The following is a 15,588-nucleotide window of genomic DNA, read 5'->3' on the forward strand; positions in this document are numbered from 1 at the left end:
GACACGTCCGGCCCGAATCGGACGTGTCCGGCGGCGAGAGGTGGAAGACGACTAGGGTTTCGGGAGAGGAAGAAAGAGAATTTCGGAGGGGTCTTTAAATAGGCATAGGAGGAGCTAGGAGAGTCCAAATGAGGTGCGGTTTTCGGCCACGCAATCGTGATCGAACGCTCTAGATGATGGAGAGGGTTTTGGTGGGTTTTGGGCCAACTAGGAGGGGTGTTGGGCTGCAACACACACGAGGCCTTTTCGGTCCCTCGGTTAACCGTTGGAGTATCAAACGAAGTCCAAATGGTATGAAACTTGACAGGCGGTCTACCAGCAGTAAACCAAGGCCGCTTGGCAAGTCTCGGTCCAATCCGGAAATGTTTAATCCCCACACACGAGAAATGTAGAAATGACCACCGGAGGAGAATGAATCGCCGGAATGCAAAACGGACAACGGGGAAAATGCTCGAATGCATGAGATGCACACGTATGCAAACGCAATGCACATGACGACATGATATGAGATGCATGACAACGATAACAACACACGGAGACAAAAACCCGAACCCGAGAAAATAAAATAACTTAACACCGGAAACGGCAAGAGTTGGAGTACAAATTGGGAAAGTTACATCCGGGGTGTTACACTGGGTATGTGGTTTGCTTCATAATTCATGAAATTCATTCTGTCATGCTAGCTTGAGCCCTTTAATTACTAATACTATGTTCCTCTCTTTTAGGCGGGATACAATATGGCACCGGTGCCAGAGGTGTTCGACCTCTATGCCATGGCCCATACTGCCCTGTTCAAGAAGGCTAAGGCATTCTTTGCGTCTGACCTCGATCATCTAGAGAACTTCACCAACATCTCCTCCCACAACAAGCTCGTGAAGTACAGAGATGAGGGGAAGGCGAGGAAAAGGGAGGACTTTAACCCAAGCGGGCCGTTTGATCCGGAGCTGGTGATGATATCTGGTGGCGGGAGGTCCCATGGCTCGATAGCCATTGGAGATGGACTTATCTGTTGTCCTCGCACTCTCCGGGAGATCAAGGTGTGCCAAACGAGCTCAAATCCTGAGATAAGGCCTCGTCCACGGCCGATCGAGCTCGCCTTCCAGGTTAGTTATACATGGATTTCTTTCAAGCATTACATTGTGTGTGCAGCCATCGATGATTACAATGCTAACGAGGAGTGGTGTTGCGGGCTTCTCTTCAGACTGAGAGAGATGGAACCTAGGCACTTCTGGTGGAGAGGGAGCTGGAGTTGGAGGAGAAGACGACAGGGTTGATGGAGGAGGAGAGGGCATGGAATGACATGCAGAACCGGGCCATGTACGAGCTCCTTGTGGTAAGTTTCTTCTTCATATTAGCCAAATCAAGCATGTAATGTTCATTTCATTACTAACTAGTATGACTGACCCGTGAAAACCAAATGTGCAGTCTGTGTGCCAGAAGGCCGGTCAGACCCCTCCGCCGATGCCAGAGATTGCTCCAGGGACCACAGTGAGTTTAATTTGAATGGTTATCAGTTACTAGTATTAACATTTGAGTGTCGTCATATTAACAAGACATTGCAAATGGTCTTTGGTGCAGCGTGCCTCCAGACAAGCATCGCACGATCCTTCTCCAGGTGGTGGCCCCTGCACGAGCCATGACGGTGCTTCACCTCTGTGATGATGGTAAGTTTTCTCTAGTGTTTTCCTTACCAAATGTATAAAGAGCTAGATTTAGCTTTATTTCCTCCAAAATGCTTACCATAATGACCTAGACTTAGCTTATATTCCTCCAAAAATGACATAATTAGCTCCAAATTGATCTATACTTAGCTTTGTTTCCTCCGAAATGACCTAAGTTAGCTCTATGCTAACTTATCTCTAATATGCTTAGCTACCTAGGTTTGCTCAATAATGACATACACTTAGCTTACTTATGTAAAAAAATGGCATAATTAGCTTACTTAGGTTTGAAATGGCATAACAACCTTGGTAACCTCATATATGTCATATAGTTAGCTTACTTTCCTCAAAAATGACATAATAAGCCTAATTAGCTCCAAAATGATCAGTTTTACCTAAATTAGCTCCAAAATGACCTAAGTTAGCTCTAATATGCTTAGTTGCCTAGGTTAGCTCAATACAGACCTATACTTAGCTTACTTATGTCAAAAATGGCATAATATGCTTAGTTAACTCAAAAATGGCATGATTAGCTAGGTTAGCTCCAAAATGACCCATTTTACCTAGGTTAGCTCCAATATGATACATTTTACCTAGGTTAGCTCTAAAATGACCAAGTTTACCTAGGTTAGCTCTAATATGATCCGTTTTACCTAGGTTAGCTCCAAAATGACCAAGTTTACCTAGGTTAGCTCCAATATGATCCATTTTAGCTAGGCTAGCTCCAAAATGATCCATTTTACCTACGTTAGCTAAAAAATGGCATAAATACTTATGTTAGCATGAAAATGACATACACTTACCTTTTTTCCTCCAAATTTACATAATAAGCTTAGTTAGCTCAAAAATGGCATAATTAACTATGTAAGCTCTAAGATGACACAAATAAGGAATAAGAAGAAGAAAAACAAGGAAGAGGGGGAAAAGAAATAATGGAAGAAGAAAGAGAAGAAAAAGAAAGAATAAAAGAAGAGGAATGAGAAGGAAAAGGGTAAAAACCTTCTTCTTCTTCTAGTCTTCTTCTTCTAGTCTTCCAATCTTCTTCTTCTCCAAAATGACCTAAGTTAGCTCTAATATGCTTAGTTACCTAGGTTAGCTCAATATTGACCTATACTAAGCTGCTTTATATCAAAAATGGCATAATATGCTTAGTTCACTCAAAAATGGCATAATTAGCTAGGCTAGCTCCATTTTACCTAAGTATGCTTACTTCTTGTTCTCGTTCTTCTTTATTTTCTTCTTCTTCTAATCTTCTTATTCTAACTTTGTTATTTCCCATTTTGTAGATTTCATTCACTTGACGAAAGCTTGCATTGATGGAGTGCTTCTTATCCCTTTCTCTGTTTCTTTTGTATCATGGAACTATGCATGTATCGTTGGATGAAACTATTGTAATATATATGGTTGGATGCCTATATGTTGAACTTTCTATGTATGATGGAACTATGCATGTATGATGAACTTATGTGTTGGATATCTTATATGTTTGCCCTGTAATTGCCCAGTGAAATATATCATCTATTTGCTTTGAAAATGCTTGGATATAAGAAAAAATAGAAAAAAAGAGGCAATGCAGCCTCTTTGCCGTCTGCCACTGACGTCAAAGGGTTCTTTGCCGTCCGCCACTGACGGCAAAGAGGCCACGTGGCAGCAACCTAGGAGCTGACCATTTGGTGACGGCAAAGGGGGGGGGGGAATGTTTGTCGTCCGCTGGCGGACGGCGAAGGCTATCGTTAGCCACCTGATGTGGCTAACGCCTATTAGTTCCCGTCTATTTTCGTTGTCGTCCGCCACTGACGGCAAAGATTCTTTGTCGTCCGCTTTGATGAAGCATTCGGCAAAGAACCTCTTTACCGTAGCCCTCTTTACCAGACATCTTTGCCGTCGATGGCGGTCGGCAAAGTGTTTTGTCGTTCGCTTTTGGTGCCTTTGCCGTTTGCCATGGCAGACGACAAATAAGCTGATTCCTGTAGTGACTATGTAAACGGTGTCTGCACACAAAGAACAAATACTTGCAACCCAACGCGTAAGAGGGGTTCGCAATCCCTCCTCGGTATTGAGATAGATAAAATTGTAGTAGATTGCATAAATAGATATTGCAAAAATACAAAATAAAATAAATAAAGAAAAAGTGCATCAAGGTATTTTTGGGTTTTTGGAGTAATAGATCTGAAAATGATATGATAAAAGATAGACCAGGGGGCATAGATTTCACTAGTGGCTTCTCTCGAGAAAATAGCATAAGATGGGTAAACAAGTTACTATTGGGCAATTGATAGAAGAGCAATTAATTATGACGATATCCAAGGAAAAGATTAGTAGACCGACTCATGCATGCATGTACTACTATTACTCCAAACATCGACCGCTATCCAACATGCATCTAGTGTATTAAGTTCATGGCGAAACGGAGTAATGCAATAAGAATGATGACATGATGTAGACAATATCTTTTTATACTTAATGGCAACAATCCATGCGTGCCTCGCTGCCCCTTCTGTCAATGGTGAGCACACTGCGAGATCAAACCCATCACAAAGCACCTCTTCCCATTGCAAGAAAAATCAATCTATTTGGCCAAACCAAACCAAAGTTTCGGAGAAGAAATACGAGGCTATAAAAATCATGCATATAAGAGATCAGAGAAGACTCAAATAATATTCATAGATAGATCTAATCATAAACTTGCAATTCATCGGATCCCAACAAACACAACGCAAAAAGTCATTACATCAAATAGATCTCCAAGAACATCGAGGAGAACATTGTATTGAGAATCAAAAAGAGAGAAGAAGCCATCTAGCTAATGCCTACGGACCCGTAGGTCTATGGTGAACTACTCACACATCATCAGAGGAGCACCAATGAGGATGATGAACCCCTCAATGATCATGTTCCCCTCGGGCAGGGTGCCGGAATAGGGCTCTAGATTGGATCTCATGGTTCTGGAACTTACGGCGGCTGGAATTTGATACATCTCCATCGTATCTATAATTTTTAATTGTTCCATGCCAATATTATACAACTTTCATATACTTTTGGCAACTTTTTATACTATTTTTGGGGACTAACATATTGATTCAGTGCCCATTGTTAGTTCCTGTTTGTTGCATGTTTTTTGTTTCGCAGAAAATCCATATCAAACGGAGTCCAAACGGGATAAAAACTGATGGAGATTTTTTTGGAATATATGTGATTTTTGGGAAGAAGAATCAACGCGAGACGATGCCCGACGGGGGCACGAGGCAGGGGGCGTGCCCTGGGCCCTCGTGGACACCCCATAAGGCGGTTGGTGCCCTTCTTTCGCCGCAAGAAAGCCAATATCTGGATAGAAATCGTGTTAAAATTTCAGCCCAATCGGAGTTACGGATCTCCGGGAATATAAGAAACGGTGAAAGGCCAGAATCAAAAGCGTAGAAACAGAGAGAGACAGATCCAATCTCGGAGGGGCTCTCGCCCCTCCGCCGCCATGGAGGCCATGGACCAGAGGGGAAACCCTTCTCCCATCTCGGGAGAAGGTCAAGGAAGAAGAAGAAGAAGGGGGGGCCCTCTCCCCCTCTCTCCCGGTGGCGCCGGAATGTCGCCGGGGCCATCATCGTGTGACGGCGATCTACACCAACACCTCCGTTATCTTCACCAACATATCCATCACCTTCCCCCATCTATCTATAGCGGTCCACTCTCCCGCAACCCGCTGTACCCTCTACTTGAACATGGTGCTTTATGCTTCATATTATTATCCAATGATGTGTTGCCATCCTATGATGTCTGAGTAGATTTTCGTTGTCCTATCGGTAATTGGTGAATTTCTATGATTGGTTTAATTTGCTTGTGGTTATGTTGCTGTCCTTTGGTGCCCATCATATGAGTGTGCGCATGGATCACACCATGGGGTTAGTTGTATGTTGATAGGACTATGTATTGGAGGGCAAGAGTGACAGAAGCTTCAACCTAGCATAGAAATTGATGCATACAGGATTGAAGGGGGACAAATATATCTTAATGCTATGGTTGGGTTTTACCTTAATGAACATTAGTAGTTTCGGATGCTTGCTAATAGTTCCAATCATAAGTGCATAGAATTCCAAGTGATGACATGCTAGCGGTGGCCTCTCCCACATAAAACTTGCTATCGGTCTAGTAACGTAGTCAATTGCTTAGGGACAATTTCGCAACTCCTACCACCACTTTTCTACACTCGCTATGCTAACTTTATTGCTTATTTACCTAAAACATCCCCTAGTTTATATTTACATGCTCTTTATTATCTTGCAAACCTATCCCGTTACACCTACAAAGTACTTCTAGTTTCATACTTGTTCTAGGTAAAGCGAACGTTAAGCGTGCGTAGAGTTGTATCGGTGGTCGATAGAACTTGAGGGAATATTTGTTCTACCTTTAGATCCTATTTTGGTTCAACACTCTTACTTATCGAAAGAGGCTACAATTGATCCCCTATACTTTTGGGTTATCAAGACCTTTTTCTGGCGCCGTTGCCGGGGAACAATAGCGTGGGGTGAATATTCTCGTGTGTGCTTGTTTGTTTTATCACTAAGTGGATTTTATTTGCTTTTCTAAGTTATTCACTATCTTTAGTTATGGATATGGAACGCGAAATACCAAAAAAAATAGTTGTACCTACTACACCAATGGTTTAAGAACCACTCAAAATCTATCACACTCCTGAAGCTTTTTACTTGGATCATCTTCGATCCCTATGTGCTCGTGCTGAAACCCCAACTAGCTTAGTTGAGGGAAAATCTTTAGATGAGCATGCTTGTTATGTGCGACACCGCTTATCTCAAAAAGGGAAAGTTTTACTGGATCAAATTCATCGTTTGCAATGCTATGCTTGGAATTTATGTGAGATATATGATTTTACTTGTTGTTCTGAAGACCCTAAGAAACACCTTCCCTACCAATGTGAGTTTAATGAAAATGGAATCGTATCTTCATATGTTAAGGGTGTTTACAATTACTATGATGTTCAACAAATTGAAGAATTTGTTGCTTTTAAGGGTGCTTATGAAATTGCTTCTTTGATTGGGAAGTATGATGCTACTCTTTACAAATCTGAAAATTTTTCCATACTTAAATATTGTTATGATAATTATGCTTATAATGCCTATGTTAAACCATATATTGAGGACTCCTCCGCTGTCCAAGAAGAGACTAATATTTTGCAGGAGTCTATGGAATAAGGAATTGATGAAACTGTGGGCTCATTGGATGAAAAAGATGATGAGGAGAGCGAAGAACAAAAGGAGGAAGAATGGATTAGCTACCCGTGCCCACATTATAATGAGAGTAACTCGTCAACTCATACATTGTTTAATTTCCCTTCGAATTTACCGAAGGATGAATGCTATGATGATTGTTATGATCCCGTTGATTCTTTTGAAATATCCCTTTTTGATGATGCTTGCTATGCTTGTGGCCGAGATGCCAATATGAATTATGCTTATGGAGATGAACTTGCTATAGTTCCTTATATTAAACATGAAATGTTTGCTATTGCACTTACGCATGATAGTCCTATTATCTTTCTGAATTCTCTCGACTACACTATATCGGAGAAGTTTGCCCTTATTAAGGATTATATTGATGGGTTGCATTTTACCATTGCACACAATAATTTTGATGAATATAATATGCATGTGCTTTCTGGTCCTACTTGCAATTATTATGAGAGAGGAACTACGTCTCCGCCTCTCCATGTTTCCAATATGATAAAATTGCAAGAAATTGTTTATACTATGCGTTGGCCTTTACTATGTGTGCATGAATTGTTCTTTTATGACATGTCGATGCATAGGAAGAGAGTTAGACTTTGTTGTTGCATGATATATGTTAATTTGTGCTCACTACTAAATCACAAATCATTGTTAATTAAAATTGGCTTTGATATACCTTGGGATCCGGGTGGATCCATTACTTGAGCACTATATGCCTAGCTTAATGACTTTAAAGAAAGCGCTGCCAGGGAGACAACCCGGAAGTTTTAGAGAGTCATTTATTTTTGTTGTGTGCTTTTATAAAGTTTTAAAACAAAAATAATGTGCCAAGATTTGGCTTTAGGATGTTTACATTGCTTGTTGGTTTGTGCGGTGCAAAACAGAAACTTTGTCTGTAGTGCGTGATTTTACATTTTTTACTGGAACGTCAAATGGTTCTGAAACTTTTTGCACTGTCTTTCTATACAAATTGTTTATTTTTACTAATTTTGTTGGAATTTTTGGAGTATCGTAAGTATGGTGAATGTTCAGATTACTACAGACTGTCCTGTTTAAGACAGATTCTGTTTTTGATGCATTGTTTGCTTGTTTTGATGAGACTATCGATTTCTATCCGTGGATTAAGCCATGGAAAAGTTATATTACAGTAGATACAATTCAAAAACAAAATATGAATTGGCTTTCAACATTATTTAGAGTAGTGATTGGCTTTATTATACTAACGGATCTTACCGAGCTTTCTGTTGAGTTTTGTGTGGATGAAGTGATCAAAGATCGAGGAGGTCTAGATATGAGGAGAAGGAGGAGAGGCATGAGCTCAAGATTGGGGACACCCTAGGCACCCCAAGTAAATATTTAAGGATACTCAAGCGTCTAAGCTTGGGGGTGCCCCGGAAGGCATCCCGTCTTTCTTCAACAAGTATCGGTATGTTTTAGGATTCGTTTCGTTCATGCGATATGTGCAAATCTTGGAGCATCTTTTGCATTTAGGTTTCACTTTTATTTGATGCACCATGCTGGTATGAGATAGTCCATAGTTTATTTATAGAATTATCTTTGCACTTCACTTATATCTTTTGAGTATGGCTTTGTAGAATGCTTCATGTGCTTCACTTATATCATTTGAAGTTTGGATTGCCTGTTTCTCTTCACATAGAAAACCGCCATTTGTAGAATGCTCTTTTCCTTCACTTATATTTGTTAGAGCGTGGGCATATATTTTGTAGAAATAATTAAACTCTCTTGCTTCACTTATATCTATTTAGAGAGATGACAGGAATTGGTCATTCACATGGTTAGTCATTAAATCCTACATAAAACTTGTAGATCACTGAATATGATATGTTTGATTCCTTGCAATAGTTTTGCGATATAAAGATGGTGATATTAGAGTCATGATAGTGGGTAGTTGTGGATTGTAGAAATACTTGTGTTGATGTTTGTGATTCCCGTAGCATGCACGTATGGTCAATCGTTATGTAACGAAGTTGGAGCATGAGGTATTTATTGATTGTATTCCCTATGAGTGGCGGTCGGGGACGAGCGATGGTCTTTTCCTACCAATCTATCCCCCTAGGAGCATGCGCGTAGTACTTTGTTTCGATGACTAATAGATTTTTGCAATAAGTATGTGAGTTCTTTATGACTAATGTTGAGTCCATGGATTATACGCACTCTCACCCTTCCATCATTGCTAGCCTCTTTGGTACCATGCATTGCCCTTAGAGAGTTGGTGAAAACTTTGTCGGTGCATCCAAAACCCGTGATACGATACGCTCTATCACACATAAGCCTCCTTATATCTTCCTCAAAACATCCACCATACCTACCTATCATGGCATTTCCATAGCCATTCCGAGATATATTGCCATGCAACTTCCATCATCATATACATGACTTGAGCATCATTGTCATATTGCTTTGCATGATAGTAAGATAGCTAGCATGATGTTTCATGGCTTGTCCGTTTTTTGATGTCATTGATATGCTAGATCATTGCACATCCCGGTACACCGCCAGAGGCATTCATATAGAGTCGTATCTTTGTTCTAGTATTGAGTTGTAATATTGACTTGTAAGTAAATAAAAGTGTGATGATCATCATTATTAGAACATTGTCCCATGTGAGGTTATCAAAATAAAAGTGGCCAAAGAAGCCCCAAAAAAGTGAGAGGCCAAAGAAGCCTAAAAAAGAGAAAAAAAATAAAAAAATGAGTAAAAAGAGAGAAGGGACAATGTTACTATCCTTTTACCACACTTGTGCTTCAGAGTAGCACCATGTTCTTCATATAGAGAGTCTCTTGAGTTATCACTTTCATATACTAGTGGGAATTTTCATTATAGAACTTGGCTTGTATATTCCAACGATGGGCTTCCTCAAATGCCCTAGGTCTTCATGAGCAAGCAAGTTGGATGCACACCCACTTAGTTTCAGTTTGATCTTTCATACACTTATAGCTCTTAGAGCATCCTATGCATGGCAATCCCTACTCCTCGCATTGACATCAATTGATGGGCATCTCCATAGCCCATTGATTAGCCGCATCGATGTGAGACTTTCTCCTTTTTGTCTTCTACACACAACCTCCACCATCATATTCTATTCCACCTATAGTATTATGTACATGGCTCACGCTCATGTATTGCGTGAAAGTTGAAAAGGTTTGAGAATGTTAAAAGTATGAAACAATTGATTGGCTTGTCATCAGGGTTGTGCATGATTTGAATATTTTGTGTGGTGAAGATGGAGCATAGCCAGACCATAGGATTTTGTAGCGATAGCTTTCTTTGGCCATGTTATTTTGGAAAGACATGATTGCTTTATTAGTATGCTTGAAGTATTATTGTATTAATGTCAAAAGATAGACTATTGCTTTGAATCACTCGTGTCTTAATATTCATGCCATGATTAGATTACATGATCGAGATTATGCTAGGTAGCATTCCACATCAAAAATTATCTTTTTTTATCATTTACATACTCGTGGACGAGCAGGAATTAAGCTTGGGGATGCTGATACGTCTCCGTCGTATCTATAATTTTTGATTGTTCCATGCCAATATTATACAACTTTCATATACTTTTGGAAACTTTTTATACTATTTTGGGGGACTAACATATTGATCCAGTACCCAGTGCCAGTTCCTGTTTATTGCGTGTTTTTTGTTTCGCAGAAAATCCATATCAAACAGAGTCCAAACGGGATAAAAACTGATGGAGATTTTTTTTGGAATATATGTGATTTTTGGGAAGAAGAATCAACGCGATACGATTCCCAAGGGGGCCACGAGGCAGGGGCGCGCCCCAAGGGGTTAGGCGTGCCATGGGCTCTCATGGCCACCCCGTAAGGCGGTTGGTGCCCTTCTTTCGCCGCAAGAAAGCCAATATCCGGATATAAATCGTGTTAAAATTTCAGCCCAATAGGAGTTACGGATCTCCGAGAATATAAGAAACGGTGAAAGGCTAGGATCAAAAGCGTAGAAACAGATAGACAAAGAGACAGATCCAATCTCGGAGGGGCTCTCGTCCCTCCGCCGCCATGGAGGCCATGTACCAGAGGGGAAACCCTTCTCCCATCTAGGGAGAAGGTCAAGGAAGAAGAAGAAGAAGGGGGCCCTCTCCCCCTCTCTCCCGGTGGCGCCAGAACGCCACAGGGGCCATCATCATGTGACGGCGATCTACACCAACACCTCCATCATCTTCACCAACATCTCCATCACCTTCCCCATCTATCTATAGCGGTCCACTCTCCCGCAACCCGCTGTACCCTCTACCTGAACATGGTGCTTTATGCTTCATATTATTATCCAATGATGTGTTGCCATCCTATGATGTCTGAGTAGATTTTTGTTGTCCTGTCAGTAATTGGTGAATTGCTACGATTGGTTTAATTTGCTTGTGGTTATGTTGTTGTCCTTTGGTGCCCATCATATGAGCGCGCGCGTGGATCACACCACAGGGTTAGTTGTATGTTGATAGGACTATGTATTGGAGGGCAATAGTGATAGAAGCTTCAATCTAGCAAGAAATTGATGCATACGGGATTGAAGGGGGACCAATATATCTTAATGCTATGGTTGGGTTTTACCTTAATGAACGTTAGTAGTTGCAGATGCTTGCTAATGGTTCCAATCATAAGTGCATAGAATTCCAAGTCAGGGATGACATGCTAGCAGTGGCCTCTCCCACATAAAACTTGCTATCGGTCTAGTAACGTAGTCAATTGCTTAGGGACAATTTCGCAACTCCTACCACCACTTTTCCACACTCGCTATACTAAATTTATTGCTTCTTTACCTAAAGCAGCCCCTAGTTTTTATTTACGTGCTCTTTATTATCTTGCAAACCTATCCCGTTACACCTACAAAGTACTTCTAGTTTCATACTTGTTCTAGGTAAAGCGAACGTTAAGCGTGCGTAGAGTTGTATCGGTGGTCGATAGAACTTTAGGGAATATTTGTTCTACCTTTAGCTCCTCGTTGGGTTCGACACTCTTACTTATCGAAAGAGGCTACAATTGATCCCCTATACTTGTGGTTTATCAGAATTGTGTTTTGTCGACTCCCCTAGGGTTTCTGTAACATTTGGGTATTTATAGAGTTGAGAGGCGGTGGAAAGGACTCCCGTGGGCCCCACCATCCACCTAGGAACTCCAGGGGCCTCTGGCGCGCCCTGGTGGGTCGTGGGCCCCACAGGCCTCCCATCTGTACTTCATTGGCTCCCAAGCTTTCTTTTGGCCAGAAAAAAATCTCCAAAAAAATTTGTGGCATTTGGACTTTGTTTGTACTGATATTCTGTGAAGTAAAAAACAGCAACTCGCACTTGGCACTATGTCAATAGGTTAGTCCCAAAAATTGATATAAAGTTGCTATAAAATGAATGTAAAACATTCAAAAATGATAATATTGAAGGAAATATGCCCTAGAGGCAATAATAAAGTTGTTATTTTATATTTCCTTATATCATGATAAATGTTTATTTTTCATGCTAGAATTATATTAACCGGAAACTTGATACATGTGTGGATACATAGACAAAACACCGTGTCCCTAGTAAGCCTCTACTAGACCAGCCCGTTAATCAAATATGGTTAAGTTTCCTAACCATAGACATGTGCTATTATTTGATGAACGGGGTCACATCATTAGGAGAATGATGTGATGGACAAGACCCATCCGTTAGCTTAGCATATTGATCGTTCAGTTTTGTTTCTATTGCTTTCTTCATGTCAAATACATATTCCTTCGACTATGAGATTATGCAACCCCTGGATACCGGAGGAATGCCTTGTGTGCTATCAAATGTCACAACGTAACTGGGTGATTATAAAGATGCTCTACAGGTATCTCCGAAGGTGTTTGTTGGGTTGGCATAGATCAAGAATAGGATTTGTCACTTCGAGTATCAGAGAGGTATCTCTGGGCCCTCTCGGTAATGCACATCATAAGAAGCCTTGCATGCAAAGTGGCTAATGAGTTAGTTACAAGATGATGTATTACGGAATGAGTAAAGAGACTTGCCGGTAACGAGATTGGACTAGGTATGAAGATACCGATGATCGAATCTCGGGCAATTAACATACCGATGACAAAGGGAATAACATATGTTATCATGACGGTTCGACCGATAAAGATCTTCGTAGAATATGTAGGATCCAATATGAGCATCCAGGTTCCGCTGTTGGTTATTGGCTGGAGAGGTGTCTCGGTCATGTCTACATAGTTCTCGAACCCATAGGGTCCGCATGCTTAACGTTCGATGATGATTTTGTATTATATGAGTTATTTGATTTGGTGACCGAATGTTGTTCGGAGTCCTAGATGAGATCATAGACATGACGAGGAGTCTCGAAATGGTTGAGAGGTAAAGATTTATATATAGGAAGATAGTATTCGGACACCGGAAGTGTTCCAGAGGGTATTGGGTACATATTGGGTCGCCAAAAGGGGTTCCAGGCACCCCAGGCAAAAGATACGGGCCTAATGGGCCAAGACGGGAAATGCAGGAGCCAGCACGGGCTGTTGCGCCCCCCATATGGGCCGCACCAGGAGGAGAAGGAAAGAGGGGAAGAGAGAAGGAAGGGGAGGGATTCGGCCTCCCCCTTCCTTCCCTCCTCCATCCTCCTTCCTTTCCCCTCCAGAAAACATGGTAACGGGGGCCGAATTGGACTAGGCCCCCAAGTAGGATTCTCCTACTTGGGGCGCCCCAAGGCTGTCCCCCTCCCCCTCCCCCTCCCACCTATATATACGTGGGGAGGGGGCGCCTAGAACACACAACAACATCTGTTAGTTATGTGCGGCGCCCCCCCCCCCTCCATAGATTACACCCTCGGTCATATTCTCGCGGTGCTTAGGCAAAGCCCTACGCGGATCACTTCACCATCACCGTCACCACGCCGTCGTGCTGACGGAACTCATATACTTCCTCGACACTCTACTGGATAAAGATTTCAAGGGACGCCATCGAGCTGAACGTGTGCCGAACTCAGAGGTGTTGTACGTTCGGTGTTTGATCGGTCGGAACGAGAAGAAGTTCGACTACATCAACCGCGTTGTCAAATGCTTCCACTTTCGGTATACGAGGGTACATAGACACACTCTCCCCCTCTCGTTGCTATGCATTGATACGTCTCCAACGTATCTATAATTTTTTATTGTTCCATGCTATTATATTATCTATTTTGGATGTTTAATGGGCTTTAATATACCTTTTTGTATTGTTTTTGGGACTAACCTACTAACCAAAGGACCAGTGCAAATTATTGTTTTTGCCTATTTCAATGTTTCGCAGAAAAGGAATATCAAACGGAATCCAAACGGAATGAAACCTTCGGGGGTGTTATTTTTGGAACAAACGTGATCCAGGAGACTTGGAGTGGACGTCAAGAAAGAAGCGAGGAGGCCACGAGGCAGGAGGGCACGCCTAAGGGAGTAGGCGTGCTCCCCACCCTCGTGGGCCCCTCGCAGCTCCACCGACGTACTTCTTCCTCCTATATATACCCATATACCCTGAAAACATCCAGGAGCACCACGAAACCCTATTTCCACCGCCGCAACCTTCTGTACTCGTGAGATCCCATCTTGGGGCCTTTTCCGGTGCTCCGCTGGAGGGGGAATCGATCACGGCGGGCTTCTACATCAACACCATAGCCTCTCCGATGATGTGTGAGTAGTTTACCCCAAACCTTCGGGTCCATAGTTATTAGCTAGATGGCTTCTTCTCTCTCTCTCTCTGGATCTCAATACAAAGTTCTCCTCGATTCTCTTGGATATCTATTCGATGCAATTCTTTTTGCGGTGTGTTTGTCAAGATCCGATGAATTGTGGGTTTATGATTAAGATTATCTATGAACAATATTTGATTCTTCTCTGAATTCTTTTATGCATGATTTAAATATCTTTGCAAGTCTCTTCGAATTATCAGTTTGGTTTGGCCTACTAGATTGATCTTTCATGCAATGGGAGAAGTGCTTAGCTTTGGGTTCAATCTTGCGGTGTCCTTTCCCAGTGATAGTAGGGGCAGCAAGGCATGTATTGTATTGTTGCCATCGAGGATAAAAAGATGGGGTTTATACCATATTGCTTGAGTTTATCCCTCTACATCATGTCATCTTGCCTAATGCGTTACTCTGTTCTTATGAACTTAATACTCTAGATGCATGCTGGATAGCGGTCGATGTGTGGAGTAATAGTAGTAGATGCAGAATCGTTTTGGTCTACTTGTCGCGGACGTGATGCATATATACATTATCATGCCTAGATATTCTCATAATTATTTGCTTTTCTATCAATTGCTCGATAGTATTTTGTTCACCCACCGTAGAATTTGCTATCTTGAGAGAAGCCACTAGTGAAACCTATGGCCCCCAGGTCTATTCTCCATTATATTAATCTCCCATCAACTAGTTATTTCTGGTGCCGTTTATTTTGCTATCTTTATTTTCCAAACTATACAACCAAAATACCAAAAATATTTATCTTATTATCTCTATCAGATCTCACTTTCGTAAGTGATCGTGAAGGGATTGACAACCCCTTTATCGTGTTGGTTGCGAGGTTCTTGTTTGTTTGTGCAGGTACGAGGGACTTGCGTGTAATCTCCTACTGGATTGATACCTTGGTTCTCAAAAACTGAGGGAAATACTTACGCTACTTTGTTGCATCACCCTTTCCTCTTCAAGGTAAAACCAACG

The sequence above is a fragment of the Triticum dicoccoides genome, chromosome 2A (genome assembly GCF_002162155.2).
Source record: "Triticum dicoccoides isolate Atlit2015 ecotype Zavitan chromosome 2A, WEW_v2.0, whole genome shotgun sequence".
Classification (NCBI taxonomy): Eukaryota; Viridiplantae; Streptophyta; class Magnoliopsida; order Poales; family Poaceae; genus Triticum; species Triticum dicoccoides.